The sequence below is a fragment of the Echinops telfairi genome, unplaced genomic scaffold (genome assembly GCF_000313985.2).
Source record: "Echinops telfairi isolate 266 unplaced genomic scaffold, ASM31398v2 ScPeMD7_1;HRSCAF=3_0, whole genome shotgun sequence".
Taxonomy (NCBI): domain Eukaryota; kingdom Metazoa; phylum Chordata; class Mammalia; order Afrosoricida; family Tenrecidae; genus Echinops; species Echinops telfairi.
Genome location: NW_022103896.1, coordinates 59936954 through 59957813, shown reverse-complemented (window position 1 = coordinate 59957813; position 20860 = coordinate 59936954). Strand labels below are relative to the sequence as shown.

General features: G+C 42.1%; 1 protein-coding gene across 1 annotated transcript in view; it reads left to right on the top strand.

The window, feature by feature from the left end:
* STMN2 (stathmin 2) overlaps positions 1-20860 on the top strand; it is a 60130-nt gene that overhangs the window by 1088 nt on the left and 38182 nt on the right. The gene's annotated exons all lie outside the window — the stretch shown is intronic.

Sequence of the window (20860 nt, the reverse complement as noted above, 5' to 3'; positions counted from 1 at the left end):
GTCTACAGCAGAAAGGGGGCCAGACGTGGAGCTGTGCAAGATACCCGGGGCCGCCATGCCCGCGCTCTGGACCCTGCCCCCGGCCCCACCCCCACCGCGACCCCATTGTTCCTTTGGAGAGAGGGAGGGGGTGGGGAAGTAAGTTCACATTTTTCTTTCAGAACCACAGCACATTGGGCCTTGGATATAGACGCTTATAAAGGTGTCTGAGCACTTGATCATTGGGATGGGGTGGGGGTGGGGGAGCTTTTCTGGTGCCTAGATAACAAATGAAATATAAAGGTATAACCAACGATAAGTAACCGTAAAATGAAGCAGAAGTGGTCGATTTATTGAGCCACATGACATTTCCTTTTTGTAGGTAGGGAGGGGCCCAATATCAGCTATTTTGTGAGTTTAACGTCTATCAGCGAGGCAGATATACAGGATACAGAGAGGGAACCAGATTCCCGATGCGGGGTGCCCCAAGCAGTCTGCGCGCCACATGCCTTGGGTGCCTGGAAGCGCCCCTTGCCTGGGAGTCGGTTGCTGGATGCCAAAGGGGAAACGCAGCCTGGGGGCTCCGCCCTGCTCCCCCACCCTCCCGGAGCTGCAGAGGGGCTGGAGCCCCCATCCGCCGCGCCCCCCCTTTCTTCCAGTCCCGCAACCTGGAACCGCCCAGGCGCCCCTGGATGTGCGCAGACCCCCCGGCGGGCAGGGCTCCCAGGCTGGCCTCCCAGCCACTCCCAGCCAAGTGGGTGGCTCAGCAGAAAGGCTGGCTGGAGCCCCGCCCAGCCACACAAAGGCAGGGCCCCCACCCCGGACCAGGGGGCCGCAGAGGTGACCCTTCCCCGGGGCCCCCCACCCACATCCCTCGGAGCTCAGGCTTTCCCTCCCCCGCCGAACTCCAAGGCCCACGCTCTCTTCTCTGAGTCCAGGGGATAGAGACCCCGCGGAGGGTCCCTGGAAAGAAGCACAGTCTCTAGCGAGGGGCGGGGTTCGACCCCACCCTCCCAGGCTGGGCCCAGCCACGCCTACTGCCTGCTGCTGCTGGGGTTGGGGCGCACGTGGCCGGCGGAAGCGTGGAGCGCTGCCAGCCCTGCAGTGCCTGGCGCCTGGCCCCCTCCTAGGAACCAGGAGTGGAGCCCTTGTCCCTGGGGGAGCGGGGTTCTGGGCAGTGCCCTGAGCTACTCCCCTTTCCCACCATGCGCGATTCACCTGCTAGCACAAAACGGTTCTGTAAATAGAGACCGGGAAGGGGATAGTGGTAGCTTTGCGCTCTGCACCCTCTGGAGAGATTTCTCCTGCAGGAGGGCGGCCACAAAGTCATCATCGCCGTCATCATCGGTATTATGACTGCACATCATGGTCATTTCGAACCACGATTTCATGACTCGGTGCCCTTACTTGCTCGGAAGAAAAGGGTCCTTAGAGGCATTTCGCTAAGGATGAACCTTTGTGGAAGTCCCTTTCCTATCTCTAACTCTCCACGCCCAGTAGTATTCTGTCTCCAGTCGGGCATATTTTACATTATAAAACAAATTATTTGTTATGTGTCTGTCGGGATGATGTGCGCTCCTGCGGGTGGGATATGTGAGCAGGTGCTTGCTAAGGGGCAGAGTCCCCAGTGGTTACGGGGACTGCAGTGGGTGAAAACAGGCAAAAATGCCGCTGCGTTTTCGCGATTTTCTTATCTTCCATAAAGTTTCATCTTAATATAGCTACAAATATAGGTTCTGGACAAAATTAGAGTGATTCTTTTCTGGGCTGTTCTTCCAAATGCCTTGTTAAGATCTCAATTCTGCACAGAAACACTGATCGAGAAATGGAAACCATCATCGCATTAATTTAAAAAAAATCCCACCCCAAATAGGAGGCCAGGGTCCTTTCTGCCACAATTGAACTGCACATGCACATGATGAGAAGGAGAGCGTGTGTCGCCTTTTAAGGCGATCCCATTTACAAAGGACCAGCAGTTCATCACTAGAGAGGGTGCTTTTCCTTGATTCACCAATTACTATACTCAAGGTGATTGTACTGGTACCTTCTCTGTGGATCTAGAAGTAACTAGAAGTGGAAATGCTGAGGATTGGGGCATTATGGAACCGAGAGGCAGCAGTCATTTATCAATTAATCGCGTATGCTTAGTTCATAGCAGATGAGTAAATGAGCCCGTAAGTGAGCCCCTGTAGTCCGTTGCAGGGAACAAGGCTGATAGCATCAATTGATACACCTGGTGGTGAAACGCAGGCAGCTGTCCAAGCCGAGGAGCATCTCCTGGGGAGAAAGCTGGTGGGGGTTAAAGAGGTGCTTCGGGCCCCTGGAAAGATTCCCAGCCTCTGGGGCAGTTCCCCTCTGTCCTGTAGCCTGGCTCTACCTGGAGAACCTGCTCAATGGAAGTGGGTTTCATTGGGGTTGTTGATATTCATTTACGCATTTTAAAATTTCTCGAAAGAAGGGTTTTGTTTGCTTATTTGATTTGGTGGAGAGATTTTCCAGTCATAAATCATTAAGATTTGAATGACTTTTTATTTTGAAATCTTTTTTCCTCATCCATAAAATTCAAGGAGTATTTGTGGTATGGGGGACAGATTTGTGCAATAGATTATTTTATTCTAAAGGAGGAAACGTTTTCATGATTAGAGAAGCTGCCTCTGCCTTAGTCTCTAGCGTGGGCGGCACTATTTCCTTTGATACATTAGAGTTTAAATTACTTCTGATTTCTTCAAACATTTACATTACTAATGGAGAGGTTGTCATGGCTTTCATCAAATAGCGCATCCTTGGGGGGTGGGGGGGGATGCTTCAAGACAGTACTTTTCAGATTCAAAAAGTGATCTCCCAGAGTGCTTTTAAACAGACCCACACAATAAAATCGTTTCCCCACCAATAATTTTGAATCAGAAATGCTTCTTAAATCTGAGTGGTTTGTTCGTGGCTGGCAAGTAGAAATGTTAAGTTAAATCTGTCTATACAATTAAATTAATTAACAAATGAATCAGTTGCATACTTGATTCGGCATTTTCATCTTTGATAAACCCAGACCATTTTAGAGAAAAGCCCTGATGTGCCTATACCACTGTTTGTTTTTTAAATGTCCAGTTATTAACACTAACCACAATCCCCACACCACCCTACTGGCTCCTTTGTTCACACAAACTGGTGTGGCAGCAGGTGAGACTCCCAATGCAAACCTGAGCCTGGGCGTGGTCAACCAAGCTGCTGACTAACCTTCCTCCTGAGTGTTGGGAAAAGACAAGCCATTTTCGTTGTCACAAAATCTGTGACCGTTTATGAAAAATGCAAGAAACTTGACAGACAAAAAGTGAATACCAAATTAACCAAAGACCCAAACACCCCGGTTCTTGAAATGAAAAAAAAAACAAACCCCACCCTGGTCTTCTGCATTAATGTCTTACCCCACTAGAGGGCAATCAAGTTCTATAAAGAAATACATACCAAATATTAGCTTTTTTTTTTTTTTAATCTAGAACATTCAACTGCTTATCCAGTACACTAGTGTTAACCTTACTTTATTAAAGGGGCTTGAATGCTTTTCAAAGAGGCTTCCCAAAAGGAATGGTTTTCAGGATCGGGAAGCAGGTCTAGATTCCAATTCCCTATTTCCTTCTCATTTTATTTTCTAGTTTCATTGCGTTGTTGTGATGCTGCCTTTTCTACGACTTGGGGGGTTGTAGTGGTAAACGTTAGAAAACTGTCAGCAGTAATAGAAAAATTACTTAGGGACAAAATGTTTGATGTTTAAATAAAGGAATCCATTGATTTAAAGAATTGTTTCCTTACTCATGTTTTGAATGTGCCTGGTGTTGGGGACACAGTGAATGGTAAAAGCATCCACCTTTAGGGAGCTTGCAGCCTGCTAAGTGAAACAGAGGTAGATGCCTTGGGTGCTGAGGTGGGGTACCGTCTGCCTGCTACTATTCTTCTAATTCATGGACATGCTTTTCTTTTCTATTCCAAAGATGCTTTTCACACCCAGTGCGATGCGATTTCAATGTGGACATTTCATTCTAATCTTCATAAACTCTTAACGGTTTCTTGAGCATTTCCTTGTCATCGTTTTAGCAGTTTAGAAGGCAACAGGTTTTATGTTTAATGAAAAAGAAATAGAAGCATAAGATAAGTTTACGGAATGATCACAAATGGAGTTTGGGTTTTTTTCTCAGGTTTGCCCTGGCAGGAAAATTTCTTCTTCTTCCTTGCATTTCTTGCGACTTTAGTCCATCTGTGAAATATTTAAGAGTGCCATATTACAGTGTCCCTAAGCTGTGATGTGCATATGAATCAGCTGGGATTTTCATTAAAATGCAAATTCTGAGGCGGGATCCTCTGCTTTGCTAACAAGCTCCCAGGCGAGGCTTCAGCTGACCAGCAGACGCATCGATACAGCAGTATGAAATTATAATATGCATGAACTCTTATAATAAGATCTAGTATTATGTCTTAACGTTTTTAAATCCATGGCAATCTTTACAAACTATTTCATTTCCAAACTCATCTACTTAGGGATTTTATTCCACTGGGAGTGGTGGGTTCTGTGCCATCACTCTCTGTTAATTGGATTTTTTTAAAATATATTCATATTGCAAGACCGTTGAGAGTAATGTGGAAAATAAGAATTTGGCTCTGTGTGTGTGTCTAGACAAATTAAAAAGGCTTGTGGAAAGTGGGATAAAACAATAATACTAGTTTCCAATATTTACAAAACAATATGCAGAACAAACCATTCAACCCAGAACCTTTTAGATAGAGAATAATGTGGAAAATCTACAAAAGCCACTGCCCCACACATACTCCTCATACTGAAGGGATTAAAAGGACCTTTGAACAGCACTAAGGTGTCTTTTTATATGCCCAGTATCCATTTTATTATTTTATACCAAAATTAGACTCACAGAATATGATTTGTTGGATACACATGAGGAAATTACTAGGAATTTATTGAATAGAGCTCTCTATTTGAGAACAAATTATGCATTTATTTTTCTGCTTGCTCAAGCCGATAAAAAGCCTCTAAATGATATGAAACTAACTTTCTAAGGAACTCCACCTGGAGAAAATAAATGGCTTGTTGAGGAATATCGTCACCAATGCCAAATGTCAGTGGGCGCACTCAGCTTCTTATGGGTGGCTGACCCCGTAAACAATACCATGTGTCTGGTAATGCTATCCTGCAGAAATGAAATACCTCAAAGTAGAAATACAGCATTTTCCAAAGAGGGCACTAAAAACATGGAGCCAAATAAAACTGACCACAGAATTGGAAGGCTATCCTGTGATTCCGCGCGAGATGGGATTGAGTCTCAAGGTTATCCATGCCTTTGTTGGTCGTGGTGGTATTTGTTTTTAATGGTTCATTTCAGGCTCGCCAAAATTGGAAAAGTGGATTTTTGCAATTCTTGGCACATTTTTTAAGCGAGTGTTTTAGAAGTAATATGTGTTTTAAACATTAAAAGCTAGCAGTCTTCATTGTACAAATAACCAATCAAACGTTGAGATCTCGCCAGCTGAGCCAGAAAGGATGCATCAATAAAGCCTCCTTTTCCCATGTTGCATCCTTTCAAGAATCAACTCTCCTAGGCAAGACACAATTTCAGGCTCTTTGTAAGAAGTAATTTTCATTTATTGATTTAAAATTTAACTCTTATACAGCACATATTGTATGGTAGATACTGTTCTAAGCACTTCCCATATATTACCTATTTTAATCATTCAGGAATCATAAAAGTTAGCGACCATTACATAAATCAGGAAACTGAGGCAAAGAAAGAGACTTATGCAAAGTCACAGAGTTGACTGGAGAGACCAACTGACTCCAAAATTGGTGCTTTGGGAGATTGTAGCCACTACTCTTTTGTCTAATGCCACCCCACTGGGGTAGCCCACCTGATGGTTCCACCATTTTGCTTTTGCAGAAGTGAGTTGGTCCTATGGTCCTAGTCCTTTTTGAACTCTGACTCACCTTGAAGACAAAATGACTTCAAATGGATGAATGGTTTTAATATCTATCCTGGGGTTTACTAAAATAATGTCTGCGGTTACGCTTTGGGGTAAAGAGACCTGGGGGGTTCTATGGTAAGGAACCCTTGGCTGCCCACTCACTGCCTCTGCTAAGAACAGAGCAAGGGCATGTGGTGTGGACCCACTATGAGGGCGAGCTAGCTCTGGGCAGGGAGGAGGTTTGACATCCTCTAATCAGTTTCCTCCTGGTCAACTGAAATTTCAAAATGAATCCTTAACTTCCATAGACGCTGGACACTTTAATTTTGATATTTTAAGAAATTAACTTTAGAGATGTAGCAGCCCAGACATCCTCCCTTAACAGAGCTATTAGGTCTGACTTCAAGGCAGGCAGGTGAGAGATCTGTAGGGAGGCTGAAAATCCCTGGGGAAACATTTCTAATTATCATTTAATAAAGGAACCGGGCCCTGTCACTTGTCAAGGAGACATTTGCAGTAGTGGAATCTGTGTTTATATAACCCATTTTTATGAGTCATGATTAAAGATAATGTCTTGTGTACATTTGTTCTCACAAAACACTTTTATGTGAATGTAAAGGTTAATTAATGCATCTCAGCAATCACTGTGCTAGTCATCTGGAAATATAGCTTCTCTAGGCATTGTATTTAAGTCAAGAAGCCACACATCATACTATAAAAGTATCCAAAAAATGTGTTTGCTCATTTGGGGCTTTATGTTTACCTCCAGATAAAAATGCTTAATAGTTTGAAACTTTTAATAAGCTTCATAGCTTGGTTTTGTGAGTGGAGAGAGTTCATTTCAGTTCTTACAAAGCACATTAAAAATAACCCATTTTTATAGAGCAAGGATATTGTCTACAACTGGTGTATTATCAAATTAAGATTTATGAAGCAACGGTTTCATGAATTGTTCATTTTTGCAGTTACCCTGCTGGAATATTGCACTTTGGATGCCAGGATTCACATTTCATCCATTAGTTAAAAGTATGTAATATAACAACGTGTAATGAGTAATGTGAATCAATCTTTTAGTTTTGTGGTTTTATATCAGGAAAAAAGAATGAAAGTTATCTTAACATAGCACCACAAATACTTTTTATAAGATAGCTTTTTTTAAAAGTTTAAATTAAAACCTTAAACTTTACTAGTATTCTAATCCCTCTTTTGGGAGATTTTTTTTTCTCCCTTATGAACTGCAGCCATAAAGTTTAATTTCCACTCAGTAAAAGTGCTCACAGTAAGCCTAATAATACTATCCAGTTGGAGCTTCCTAGTGAATAGAAGCCTACCACACGATAGTAGTAGTATATTATAGTAGTACCACACAATATTTGTAGTATATTGTAGACTCTAATCTCTAATCTCCTCTAGACACAATATTTGTAGTATATTGTAGTATATTGACTATTATAAGGCTAGGACCACAAAAACTCCAAGATTTCACTTTTATCTCCTCTATACTCTAACCACAGGGGCTCCACCACCTCTGGTGGTGGCACCAGGGAAGGTGAGAGTTGAGTTTCCCTTGTCGACTTTGCTTGGGTCTTTCTTTGCTTCAGGGCGTTAGCACCTTCCCACCTGCACCTGGCTCTTTTTTTATCCTCAACACCAACCTCTATTGTTATTTGCATCAGAAAGTTCCATCTGAGAGATACTAATTAGCACCTTCGTAACAACTGTTCAAACACAAGAAAAAAATACGGAAGTCAATTATAACTTCCAGCGACCCCATCACATGATGTTACCATTGCAGCCTTTGATGATACTTTTTGAAAGCAGACAACTATAACAGATTGAAAAGATTCAGAAGAGGAAGGTGATTGGTCCATCGGCATGTGGATCAGTGGGTTTTGCAGAGCACCTTTTGAGTGCTCATATCAACCCTAAGAGACGACTCGGTGCTGTAAGTGCTGTTTGGTAGGTCCATTTGAACGCCATTGGCGGGTTGGCATTCTTGGGCAGTAAACTCCAGAGTCAGGTCAGCACAGAGTTTGGCACTCACTTCGCTGCCTTACCAGAAAAGGTTACCTCCCAGAGTGTGATTAAGCAGGGGTAAATGAGGAAAGCCGTGTGCCACATAGTGTGGGCGTATTAGCCTTCCATTCATAAACAAGCCCTAGTGAGTAAGTGTTGACCGTGAACGGAAAGATCAGCGGTTCAAACCAGCTGCTCCTGGGGGGAAGGATGAGGCTATTTGTTTCCATAAAGAGGCACAACTCCATAAACACTGCACTTATAAGGTGGCTGTGAGTTGGAATCTGTGGCAGTGGGTGGATCATTAAGTAAAGTAAAGGACATATTGAGCACCAACTCCATTCCTAACCCTATGTGAGGAATTTATGTGAGAATATAAATCAGCATAGTTCTCACCATTGGAAATTTGTTTTGAAGGTAACAAGACCCTGTTATAGAAAAAAAATTGTTTTCTATATATCTATGTGAATCTCAATAATGGCAATTTTTAAGTAGAAATAGAAGGCTCCTCAGGTGTAACAGCCTTATGATGCTATTCAACAATATTATATAAGACAGTCAATGAAGATATAGAGACCATAAGTACTGAAACACCCCGGAAAACAAACCCCACTGCCAGTGAGTTGCTTCTGACTCAGAGAAACCCTACGGGGCAGAGTAGAAAGGCTTTATAGGATTTCTGAGACTGTGAATCTTTAGGGGCTAAGCCAGCCTAGCCTCTCTTTGTTCCGTGGAGTAATTGATGGTTTTGAATTGATGACCTTTCTACTCCCAGCCCAACACCTAACCCACGGTACCCCCAGATCTCCTTGCTACACGACAAAAGGCGGTTCAAGGTAAATGTTTAACCTTACCTCAGCCTTCTAGCCATGGCACCTTTACTAAAACTGATTCCCTACCTGGACTGAGCAGCAGCAGCAGCACTCGGTGAACGATTGATGTTGCATCTCTTATAAGCTCTCAAATGGAGTTGGGCTTCCAGCCCAGGACCACACTATGAGTAAACCTAAAATCCACTCCCTTCCTTGACTCCCCTAGATGGACGATGAAAATAGTAAACAAAAGCATAAGCATTTAAAGCAAACGTTTAATGTTTTATGTTTTGTGAATGCCAGTATCTCATAACGAAATTCACTAGCTATCACTTGGAATTACAGAAATGATCATTACTCAATACTTTGTGGTGGAGAGAGAGAGAGAGAGAGATAATGTCATATTTATGACATAGCTGCCAATCGAGTATATGGTTAAGACAAGTCTGGTTGGGGTAATGCCAGAATGTAATAGATTAGCATGTTATCTAGGTCAAAGCACACGAACCAAGAAGGATGACTAAAGTAAAAGAAGCTTTTCCCTTGCAGATTTTCCCATATCGTGTTCCCTCTCAGTACTCCTATTCCACCTTTGATTTCATTTATAAATTCAATAAAACGAAGCCTTTTTGCCTAGCCAGGCCAATCAACCTAAGATGTCACATTGAATAGAAATGAAGCCTCATTCCGGAAGCATGGCATGATGGAAGTCTCCCCTGGGATCTCTGAGGGAAGAAAGGATGGATTCTGTCACAAAATACATACACATGCAGACTCCTGCGCTTCATAACATCATATTAGCCTATCCATTACATCCAAATTCCACATCTCGGCCATTGCACAATCCCTCCTCCCTTTGTCACTCCCTTGCCTCTCACTCTCTCGTGTGCCTTTTCAACACCCTTAGCTAGGGATTCCCTTTAACGCAGAGGTTCTCAACCTGGGGGTCAAAAGACCCTTTCACAGGGGTCACCTTAGACCATCGGAAAACACATATTTCCCATGGTTTTAGGAGCCAAGACACCGCTCCTCTATCGTCTCCAGCTGGGTCTGCCCACATGCAGATACACCCACTTACAAGTACCCTGCGTGAAGACTGTTACCAATGCTACATCATGCTTCAAGACAAAATTTCATTTATTTGTCATTAGACATACATATTTCACAATATATAATTACATATTATTCTTGTGATGAATCCCTATGCTTTAATGATGTTCCATTTGTAACAATGAAAATACACCCTGCATGTCAGATATTTACATGACGATTCATAACAGTAGCAAAATGACAACCATGAAGAAGCAATGAAAATGATCACCACAGCATGAGGAGCTGTGTGAAAGGGTCACAGCATGAGGAAGGTTGAGAACTGCTGCTTTAAACTTCCTCATGCGGATCAGCTTAGTCTTCCTCCTTCCACCCTGGAGCCTTGGCAGCTCTGTCAGGTAAGCCTTCGACTGCCACCCGCAGACTTGCTCCTTGCAAGCCACGGCCTGCTCTGAGGGAACAAGATAGCGCTCTGTCCCCTGGAAGACGTAGGGCCTCGGAAGCCCTGGACGGGGTTGGAAGGAATGGAAGCCGCTCGGTGACGGTGGGCTTGGGGATCAGAGTTCTTTCCACCCATGGCTGCATGAGCGCCACAAAGACGCGAAGGCAGAATACTGCAAACAAAATATTTCTTAGGTGACTGTGATTGGCAAACAGACCCTCGAAAAATAGCTATAAATTCCTCTCGATGTTGCATGAAATTGCAAATCTCACATTCAGATTGGAGTATTTCGTACTGAACAATAATGTTATTTTACAAATGAGTAATATATTAGCCCCAAACCAAAATCACTGCCACCAATTCGATTCTTACTCACGGAGACTCCATAGAATGAACTGAGAGTTCATTGTGCGTTTTAAAGATCGTCACTCTGTACAGGAGTAGAAAGCCCCACCTTTCTCCCCAGTAATATGTGAGTAGACTATAAGTATTAGAGTTGTATAGGTATCTTAAGGAATCAAATTAGCATTCGTGTGACATTTTCCCTCCAACAGATCAATTCATATAAATGTATTGTCCCTAAACTGGGAATGACACCACTGCAGACATAGTTGCCAAAATATGTTCATATAAGTATAGCTGTTTCCAAGTGTATATGGTTGATGATTATCATAATCTAGATATAAAAATATTCAATAGATTTTACATTTAGAAGCTATAAAATGCAGATGATAGGATTTACTCCTGCAGTCTCATAAGTATGGAATCGTGACAAAGGTGAAGCTTTACATGAAAGTGTCAAAATGGTCTCAATGCCTGTAAGATTATAATGTCCTGTAAGGGACAGAGAGTCCAGCTTGACAGGAAAATGCAGCCCTTTGCCTCAATGAATAATAGCCACTGGGGTTCTAAAATGCCTAATCAATACACAAGGTAAAGGAAAATGAGATGCCTCTCTTCTGTCGACCAAAAACTATGTTTTTTAAGTTTTTATTAATAGAAACAAATGAAATTCAATACATATTTAGAATGAAAAACATGTTCTTTATTCAGAGCTGACATTGAATAAATATTAACTTAAGCAGCTTTTCAATAGTTTGGATTCCATCTGTTGTACTAAAAGTGAAAGCCATAAGGGGGGAGATTATGTACAAGATTACAGTGTGTATTGGTTAAGGGCCCTGGTTTTCTGTTCAACTGCTAACCCAAAGGTTGGTGGTTCTAACCCCCTCCTCAACACTACAGAAGCAAAGGCCAAGCAAGAGGACACTATGGAGCTACTCTTTAATAGAAGGGGTCTCTGAGAGTCAGAATCAACTCAACAACTTACAACAACACAGGTGGAGTCTGGATATGAATTGCAACAGACGGTATTACAATTTTGTCAAAAGAAGAAATGCAGAAAAAATTCAATTTAGGAAAGAACACTAGAAACTGTCCAGCTTGCATAGTGGAAAATAATTTATAAACTATCTATTTAAGTGAATTTCAATGGGAAGGTATTGCTCCTGGCTGATAACAAATAACCTGTTAGTTATTTTATCCAGGAAGCTATGTTTTACCACTAAATAAACTATAGAAATGAATGGTGTGTGAATCCATAAAGTCAGTATAATCAGCTAAGAAATCAGAGGACGTCTCAGAGTGGCTTCTAAGAAAAGGTGCACAATTTCGGCTGCACTGCTGTCTATTAACAAATGGTGACAAGCTTTCAGAGTCGAACTGGATTTTACCCTTCCTTGATCCTTGCTTCCAGGGAACATTGAGAGATTTTTTTTTTAATCAGCTATAAGTTTGACCATTAACCAAATATTATCTTGTGGCAACTTTGTGTAATTATCTTCCCTGGTCATTGTTCACCTGCTATGTGTCGGCCAGTTGGAAGTCAAGTGTTCCTGTGCACTTTTTCTCATATAATAATTGTAGCCATTCTGGGACAGTTTGCATCATCTTTACAAGAAAGGAAAGCAGGAGTGAAGGGATGTTAAGTGACTCTCCCAGGATCTCAATGGCTTTTCTGCAGAGCATGCTCTCTCCACTACACTCCAAGCTTCCCTCCCTTTAATCTGTGTACATGTTGTCTGGTACAGACATTTGGTTTTTGAGCCAGAAACATCTTTCCTTTACTTAATCCTCCTTACAATATCTGTGTGATTTGTAGCACTAATCAACACATTAATCAATACATGACTTGCATGTATTGAGCACTTAGCAGGTGCCAAGATCTGGGATTATGCTAAACTTCTTGCTAGTGTTTTCTTACTCATTTTTGACAGTCAGGTCTCTGATTGTGTTCAATGATTGGATGAAGGGGGAAAAGAAGCAAGTAGAATGATAATGAATCAAGGTCCATGAGGCTATGTTTTAACCAAGCCACGACAGAGGGGCAAATGGAACAAGCGAGGTGTCAGCTAAATTCCCACAAAAGGAGCACAGCAGCCCATGTGATCCAAGGATTGTAAATAATTAATCCAAGATCAGAGGAAGGAATTGTATTAGAACTTCCATTATGAGCACCCAGTTTGCAGAAGGCTATGGATGACAGTGAAAGCCCAAAATTCATTTGTAGAATCCTTATGTGGCTTGGTTTAATTTTTATTATGTATTCTCTTGGATTAAGGTGTTTCTATGTTTTGTTTTGCTGTTATTGCTGAGGCCTTGGGGATGATTTTCTTTATATGAAATCCAGGATAGGTAAATCCATAGTGACCATAACTAGATTAATATTTCCTTAGGGTTATGGCAAGGGAGGTTGCCAGGTAATGGGGAGCTAAAAATAATGGGTACAAGAATGAAGAAAATATCCTACAATTGACTGTGGTAATCATTTCACAACACTTTTAAATATAGTTAACCCCTTTACTTGCATGGTATGTTACTTGTATATTGATAAAATTGTTTAAAATATATAGGGGGATTTTTTTTCCCCAAGAGCCAAACAGCCGTACCATTAACTAAAGCAATTTTCAAATTATGAACAAAGCTACAGCTAAGGCATAAGAGATAAGTGAGAGAAGCAAGCCACTTCAAAGTACACAGAAACACCACTCTACCCCACAAAACTTAAGTCGTGAGCTTAGCGATGATAGAGCTGTTTTCATTGTTTCCAACATCTGTGCATCTAAGCACACACCGCCCTACACAGAGGCTCAGTGGGCAGCCCACTGTGGGCAGCCTGGGACGGAAAGCACTTGCAGCCCCTCCCTGTTCTGGCCTTTTTTACATAGTCACATACCAATAATCACTTGTAGAACAAGAGTTAACACAGTCCTAAATGTTGGTCGAAATACACAGAAAATAAGAAAACAGTAAGGCAGTGTTCTTCACCCCTAACCCTTAAAAATGATTAGTAAGAAACAGCCAGTAGAAGACAAACCAGGAGAGGAAGACAGACTAACCTATGTGAAACAAGTCAAGAACACGGCTGTGTCTTTTGAAAAGGAGCAGAAACTCAAGAGGCCCTTGTGAGGGGCAGAAATCATTCCATTTTATTCACTTCCAGTTTCAGAGAGATACACGCTCAGCCTTACACGACTGCAGAACTCATAACCATGGGACCGACTCTGTCTTTTTCTCGGGTCAACTGAATGGTTTCCTCTTTTTTTGATGGGCCTCCTACCTTTCGCCTGCTTCCACAACTGCATCCCTTCCATCTCCCTCCAAACAGAAGACGGTGAAAGGCGTTGTTGGCGTTCTGAGTCCCTTGGGTAGTTAAAAAGGGGACAGAAACCAAACGATCACTGGATGTGAGACTGACAACTAAGAAGAAGGCAGAGATAGAGTGGGAGAGGTTGCAGAGAAAGATGAAGAGGAAATTGAACGAAGTACTAGCGGCCATTCTACCATCACTGTGCCTGCTGGGAGGGGCTGGAGCGAAAGCCTCAAACATTTAAGAGCAGGCTGATCCTGAAGAAGGCAGGTAGTGTTTGAGCCTGAAGGAAGGATGGGTTGAGAAAGAGGGACGACCTTTCTCTTTGTAGAATGGGAACGGAACACCCCAACTAAAGAGCAGCAGCTTCACAGACTACAGACACATCCCACTTGAAGGTGGACTCCGCGGAGCGATCCCTGCAATTCTGGACACAATTGATCATCGTCACCACACCCTGCTGCAAGGCTCCTCACACCTGCCCTATCCATCATTACTTGTTGATTCGTACTCCAACTTTGTTGAAGATCTGAGCAGGAATCCAAAGAGTCCCAACCACAAGTCCATTCTCATCAACGATACCCATACCGAACAAGTCTAGAGAAAGTAGGACGTAAAAGAGCCAGCTTTGTGTATGTATGTATTGCCAGGTTTTGCATTTTATAATATCAGCAACTTCTTAGGCCAAATGATTCAAATTTAAATTTATTGGTACAGATGAAACTCTTGGTTCAACTTTTACCTTCCTTTTTAAAAACTGGGAATGCTTAAGCACAAGTCATGCCCCCACCACCACCATCACCAGGTCGCAATACAATAAAAGGCCAATCCCACGTAGGCAGCTAGACCAGTGTGAAATCCTCACCTCTAAAGAGAATTTATGGATTCAAAGAGAGTTCCAGGTGGCATCCAAAAGGCTCATATTTTATGCATCGCTTACTCTGCCTAAAAATAAATAAATCATTCGAAGCCAAAGAAAAGAGATTTTTATATGTAATATATTGAAGAAGGGGTTTGGGCCTGATGTCTTGATCGTTTGAAATTCAAGTCCTGAGTTGCTTTGTGAATCTTTTATAAAATAAAGAAAACAGCAAAAAGAAAAAGAAAACAAATTCCCTGCCTACCATGGAAGTACTTTTTATGAAATACCAAAATTCAGAAAGAAGAAAAAATTGGGAATGCAACCATGAAAAATGTATTTTCCTTTTCTTTAAAATAAGCTGTCATACAATCATTTGTTTAATGGAGGTAGGCTTAAAAAATCCGAGAGAATATTCATGCAGATGAATTTGTGTGTAATAGGCAAGAAATTACGTTTAAAGATAAACATGTGATAAATTTATAAGATCATAGAATCCCAAAGCTTAGAGACACACATTATAGATAAGAATAAAGATCCAGAAAAGGTAAGTGATTTTCTCAGGATATATATATATATATATATATTTTTTTTTTTTAAATCTAAAGTTCAGAGACCCTGTTACTGTCAGCTGCCATTTACCTAATCCATTTATGGTGACTTTATGTGTACTCTGTCTGATTTTTGATCGCCTGGTCCTGTGCCATCTTTGAGTTCATTTTTAAAGCTCCAAGGTCAGTCCATCCCGTAGAGGGTTTCCCTCATTTTTGTTGACCATTTACCAAGCATGATGTCTTTCTAGCAATCGATCTTTCCTGATGTGTCAAAAGTAAGTGAGTCGAAGTCTTGCTATCCTCAATACTAGGGAGAATTCTGGCTGTACTTTTTCTAAGATTGATTTGTTCCTTCTTTGGGCAGTCCAGGGTGCGTCAACACTCTGCCATTTAATTCTGTCAGCATTTGGTAAATACTTTCTTATATATAAAACGAGATCCATTCAGATCTACCCTTTATCCAAGCATCACTTAGAAGAGTCTTAACACATTCTCTCACTGTAAAAAGTTCAAAGGAAGTGACATTTTCCCTGAAAATTCTATAACTGAGGGAGTTCTAGAAATAAAAAGGGAAATAAACTTACTACCATCTAGTCTCTTCTAATTCACAGTAACACTACATAGGGCTTCTGAGTCTGCAAATCTTTATGGGCCTCATCTTTCTTGCAAAGAGTGGTGGGTAGGTTTGAACTACCAGCCTGATAGTCAGCAGCTTAAAGTCTAAACCCCAGCACCAACAGTGCTCCTTTGGAAATCTTGGAAAGTAGACCTAGAGTAGATATCAGAGCAAGCAGGAACCAGCACCTCACTGCTAGATGCATTCCAAAAACTCTTTATTCATGCCCAAGACACTGGTCTTCACAATACTGGGGTATTTGCTTCCCAAGGGTGTCTCCAATATAGTGCAAGAGGGAGATGGGGGAGGGGTGGCTGAGTAGGAAGGATAGGGCAACCCATTGGGAGGGTTGATAGGTAATTGGAGTTGTTGAATGAAAAAACAGTATTCTGATATGTCAGCCCCTAGCTAAATCAAAATTAAAAGTTTGAAAAGCAAACAAGTCTTTAACCTACCCCCACCCCTGGAGAGGGACCTCATGCTTGGTAAAGAGGAACAGCAGCGAAGAAGAAGGCTTTCAACAAGAAGGACTGGCACGGTTGTTGCCACAATGAACTCCCGCACAGGAGCAAGGTGAGGAGGGTGCAGGACGGGCCAGTGCTCCCTTCTGCCGAGCACAGGGTGGCCATGGGTCAGAACCTCAGCACCAACTCCCTGGCACGAAACAACAGCAGCAACCATCCCCAGCCCCTTTGAAAGACAAATAAAGTGCACTTATTTATATAATGTATTTACATTATTGTATAGAATTTATATATAGTTTATGCATGGTACAGGGAATATGTAGCTATATTTTAAATATTTCTAGTTTTTCTCTGTAGTTGCTTATGTCAAGTAAATAGAATCCTATTTTCCATTACTTTGTTTTCTCCCCTCTGTGGGCATCTGCTCCCTGACAAGCAAAGGGGGGGGAACATGGCATTTTGGCCCGAAACAGTAGTAACTTCACAAAATGACACGTATCAGAGCATGCGTATGCAAAACTTCTACGCCTCCCAAATGACTATTTCTTAGAGGATCTTTTATTTCAAAATCTCAAAGAAACACAAAAGCCTGTGGTACAATATTAAGAGGAGGGTGATGCGGAGAACGTTCCTGTTAGTCACCGTGACGCTGCGAAACGGCCCTGGGGAGGCGGCGGCGGCCGTGGAAACACTTGCTCTGTGTGTCTCTATTCTCCTTGTGGGAAATGATACGAATTCAAGGCCTAGTGTATAATTTGATCGATCCTGTTTCAGAAAACGAGCCTTTACACGGAAAAGCGTGAGCAAGCAGGACTTGAATTTCAGAACCCAGCGAGGCAGCCTATAGTAGCAGCGTGTCCAGGTTAACCTGAAGGATTTCTGTCACTCTCCTTAGCTGCCTCTCAGAAGGGTCCCGAAGATACGACCCTGTGGGCGCCGTCGTCAGATGCGTCACGGCCTGACTCCGTGACTCACAGACTCCCCAGTGTCTGTCAAAAGTCACATCACTGCAATAGGCATTTTTAAATGTCAGATAGCTCTAAACCTTGGCAAAGCGTTTACTTCCCGTTTAAACACACGCTTCACAAAGTTGATGGAGAAATAGAACTGCGAGATGAAAATGTCTATATGTACATTTCCCACTGCTATCCAGTTGTTTCCAAGTTACAGAGACCCCGTAGGACAGAGCAGGACTGACCCCGAGGGGCTCCAAAACGACCCCCTGGACAGAGCCGCCTGTCACATCTGCCTCCCCTAGAGCAGCTGCTGGGTTCGGGGTTTGAACCACCCACCTTTCGGTTAGCAGCGGGCTGTCCTCGCTTCCCCCCCTCCTCAATCCTCCCCACAACATGGCCCTGGGACGTAGCACGTAGGTAAGGTGATCACAGTCCCAGCTCACTGGGCTCGTGTTCCGTTTTCCTTCCCTGAAAGAACTTAATTGACCACACCTTTACGTAAGGATTCAGTACACCGTTTTTACATGATGGACGGAAAGGAAATGCTCCGAGAAGCAATCTGGATCCCCAAGTGTGAGGCACTTTTGAGTAAATGCCACAACAGAAGTTCAGTTCTCTGTGACACATGGACTGAGTCTGTGGTAAGCAGTTTGGGGAGTTTGCATAGTTCCGACCATCTGGTCTATTTTGACTCACAGCAACCGCTATTGGACAGGGTAGAACGGCTCCGACGGGTTTCCGAACTCTATTGACCTTGTGCTTAGCAGCCCATCATGAAATCACTACTCCACCACGGCTCTATTTCTTTTTCTCTCAGATAGCATAAGACATACCCAGAACTAATACAAGGATACAGAACTCCTCAAATACATGGAAACTCCCCACAATTCCAAGGAAGTAGAAATTTACTTGAAAACTTGTTGGAGAACCTGCTTTGAACTGTTAACACATTTCAAGATTGGTGGAAGAGATAAAGCAGAGTATAATTTATAGGACTTGTCAGCGTAACTGGATTCTGTTTCTTCTCAATGTGCTATTTAAATTATCCTAGCCGGTTACCTGAAGGGAATCACCCTGTCTCAAAAGTGAGATGTAAGATTCCATTTAAGCTCATTAAATTTACACTCAGTACTAGAAGCACTGGAAAATTCGAGGGAAAATCAACTCATCAGTTATTTGACATAAAGTAATCTGAGTCTCAGATAATATTTTTTCCTTTGGCACTTGTGATAAAGACCTTGCGTATTCATTTGAAAATTTCCATATGAAAATTTCCACTTTCCCTGAGAATAACATAGATAATCCAAATACTCTTATGTAGTCTAATACCACTTTCTTTCATGCAAAGGCCTGAGTTATAGTCTGACTTCTTTCTCAAGCTCTGCAGTAAAGCAAATGTTGCAATAACGTGAGTCACATGAATTTCTTGGTTTTCCAGGGCATATGACAGATATAGTACCACTGTGCAGTAAGTAGTCTATAGAAGTGTGCAGTGACATTATGAAAAAATTCGAAATATTGTGAGAATTACCAGAAATGTGAAGTGAGTGCGTGCTGTAGACAAATGGCACCACTAGGCTGGGTCCCTGGAGGGATGCTGCACACCTGCCGTGTGTATCATGCCAATGGTCTGGGAAGCAACAGAAAGGGAAGTGCAATAAAATGCGGTGAGCGCCACATTCCGTCACCTCCTAGATGCCGTATGGGGAAGGTCATGGGCATTGTAGAGAAGGGAAGAGGAAGGCTATTGTCATATGAGAAACTTACACACTCGGGTGAGCAGAACCTTTGCCTTCTCAACTCGGCTTTACCTGACTTGAGAGTCCCTGGGTATTGCAGTTAATCACTCAACTACTAACTGAAAGGTTGCTAGTTCAAGCCCATGCAGAGATGATTCAGAAGACAGGCCTGGCCATCTGCTTATGAAAGGCCACAGCCAAGAACCCCTATAGAGCACAGTCCTACTCTGCAGCGAGTGGCCACTTGAATTGAATTCATTTGAAAGCAACTGGTGACTGATAGTCTAAGTCTCAACCCGTCTCACTATATCATCTCAAGTGTATGACTGCTACCTGGGATATAGAAGTGGAGGGGTGGGTGGGAGCAGGTCCTTTGAAAAAAGCAGGTCCTTGGGAAAAAATCAGTATCCCGTATTGAACTGTTGAAATGTACACAGAAGAAAGTGCTTCTATCACTCCCACAGACCTGAGTGTAATTGAGTCTCCGTCAAGGACTCTACAAAATCTTTTTTCATTAGAGGACAAGAAAAAAAGGACAAGACCTTGCATGATACAGTAGAACTCTCATTAAACTCAGCAGGAGCTATAACTGGAATCAAAAGCAAGGTGAAGTCCCAGGTTGGCGCAATTTACTACTTTCATTACAATTCCGATCACAGGACTGATTCATGTCATCCAATTTTCTTTTCTTGTCACAATTTTGCTGTGCCCAGAATGGAGAGTGGAAGTTTAAGCGTCTCATATGTTTCTGTACTACTTTGACCTTTTAAAATGCCTTTTATTTGATGCCGTATCTGTTCCAACCAAAAAGTATGATGCTTCAGCTAGTCAAAATATTAATCTTTCAAAACCTCCCTGACGGTTATAGTTTAAGAGACCATAATTCTTATGGGAAAGATGAGTAGCATGAATATAGGCTGAATCCATTGATATGCTAAACCAATTACCATGACCTCATTGGCAAAGAAATATCTAGAACATTACCTATATCAGTGACCTGGAATGTTAAAATAGATTTTTTTTTTAAGATGAGTTATTTCATTTTTGTTTGTGTAAGCTTTTTGGTTTTGGTTGTTGTTGAGAATATACACAACAGAATGTACACCCATTCCACAACTGATACAGGTATAAGTCCATGACCTTGACAGCATTCTTCAAGTGGCGCAACCATTCATAGCCTTTGCTGAGCTCTTCCTCCCCCGTGATCATTCACTCATGGCACCCTAGGGTTCCTGTCTAATGTGCCAAGTTGCTGTTAGTTTGATCTCCTATAGATAGTTCTTAAAAGAGCTCACTGCTTAAGGCAAACAATCTTAAATGTTGGGTCTTCAATTACATCGTCATCAACCCAAGTTTTTCTAAGCTCTAAATTTGAGCCAATTTACTATGCAAGCAGTCTTTTACTCCTTTTCATCTTTCAGGAATAAAATTTCTGTGACAGTATGCCCCAGAGTACTTCTGGACGGGATGACACCTTTTAAGATAATCATCTCACTGAGAGTTGGAGGGCCCCACACAAGCTACTAGGCACACAGTTTTCTCATAAGCAGTTAAAATGAGCAACGGGAAAGACAGGCACCCAAAAGGAACGACATAGTGGCTGAATCCTTATGTTAAGATTTGGGGAATGAGAGTAAGGAAAAAACAAGGGAAGAATAAAATTCGAAGAGTAGTGATTACATATGGGTTTGATGTCTAATAACAGTAGGCTTAAATTTCAGGTTTTTTAGAACCAATCAGCAAAGTACTCCATTTCTTTTCTT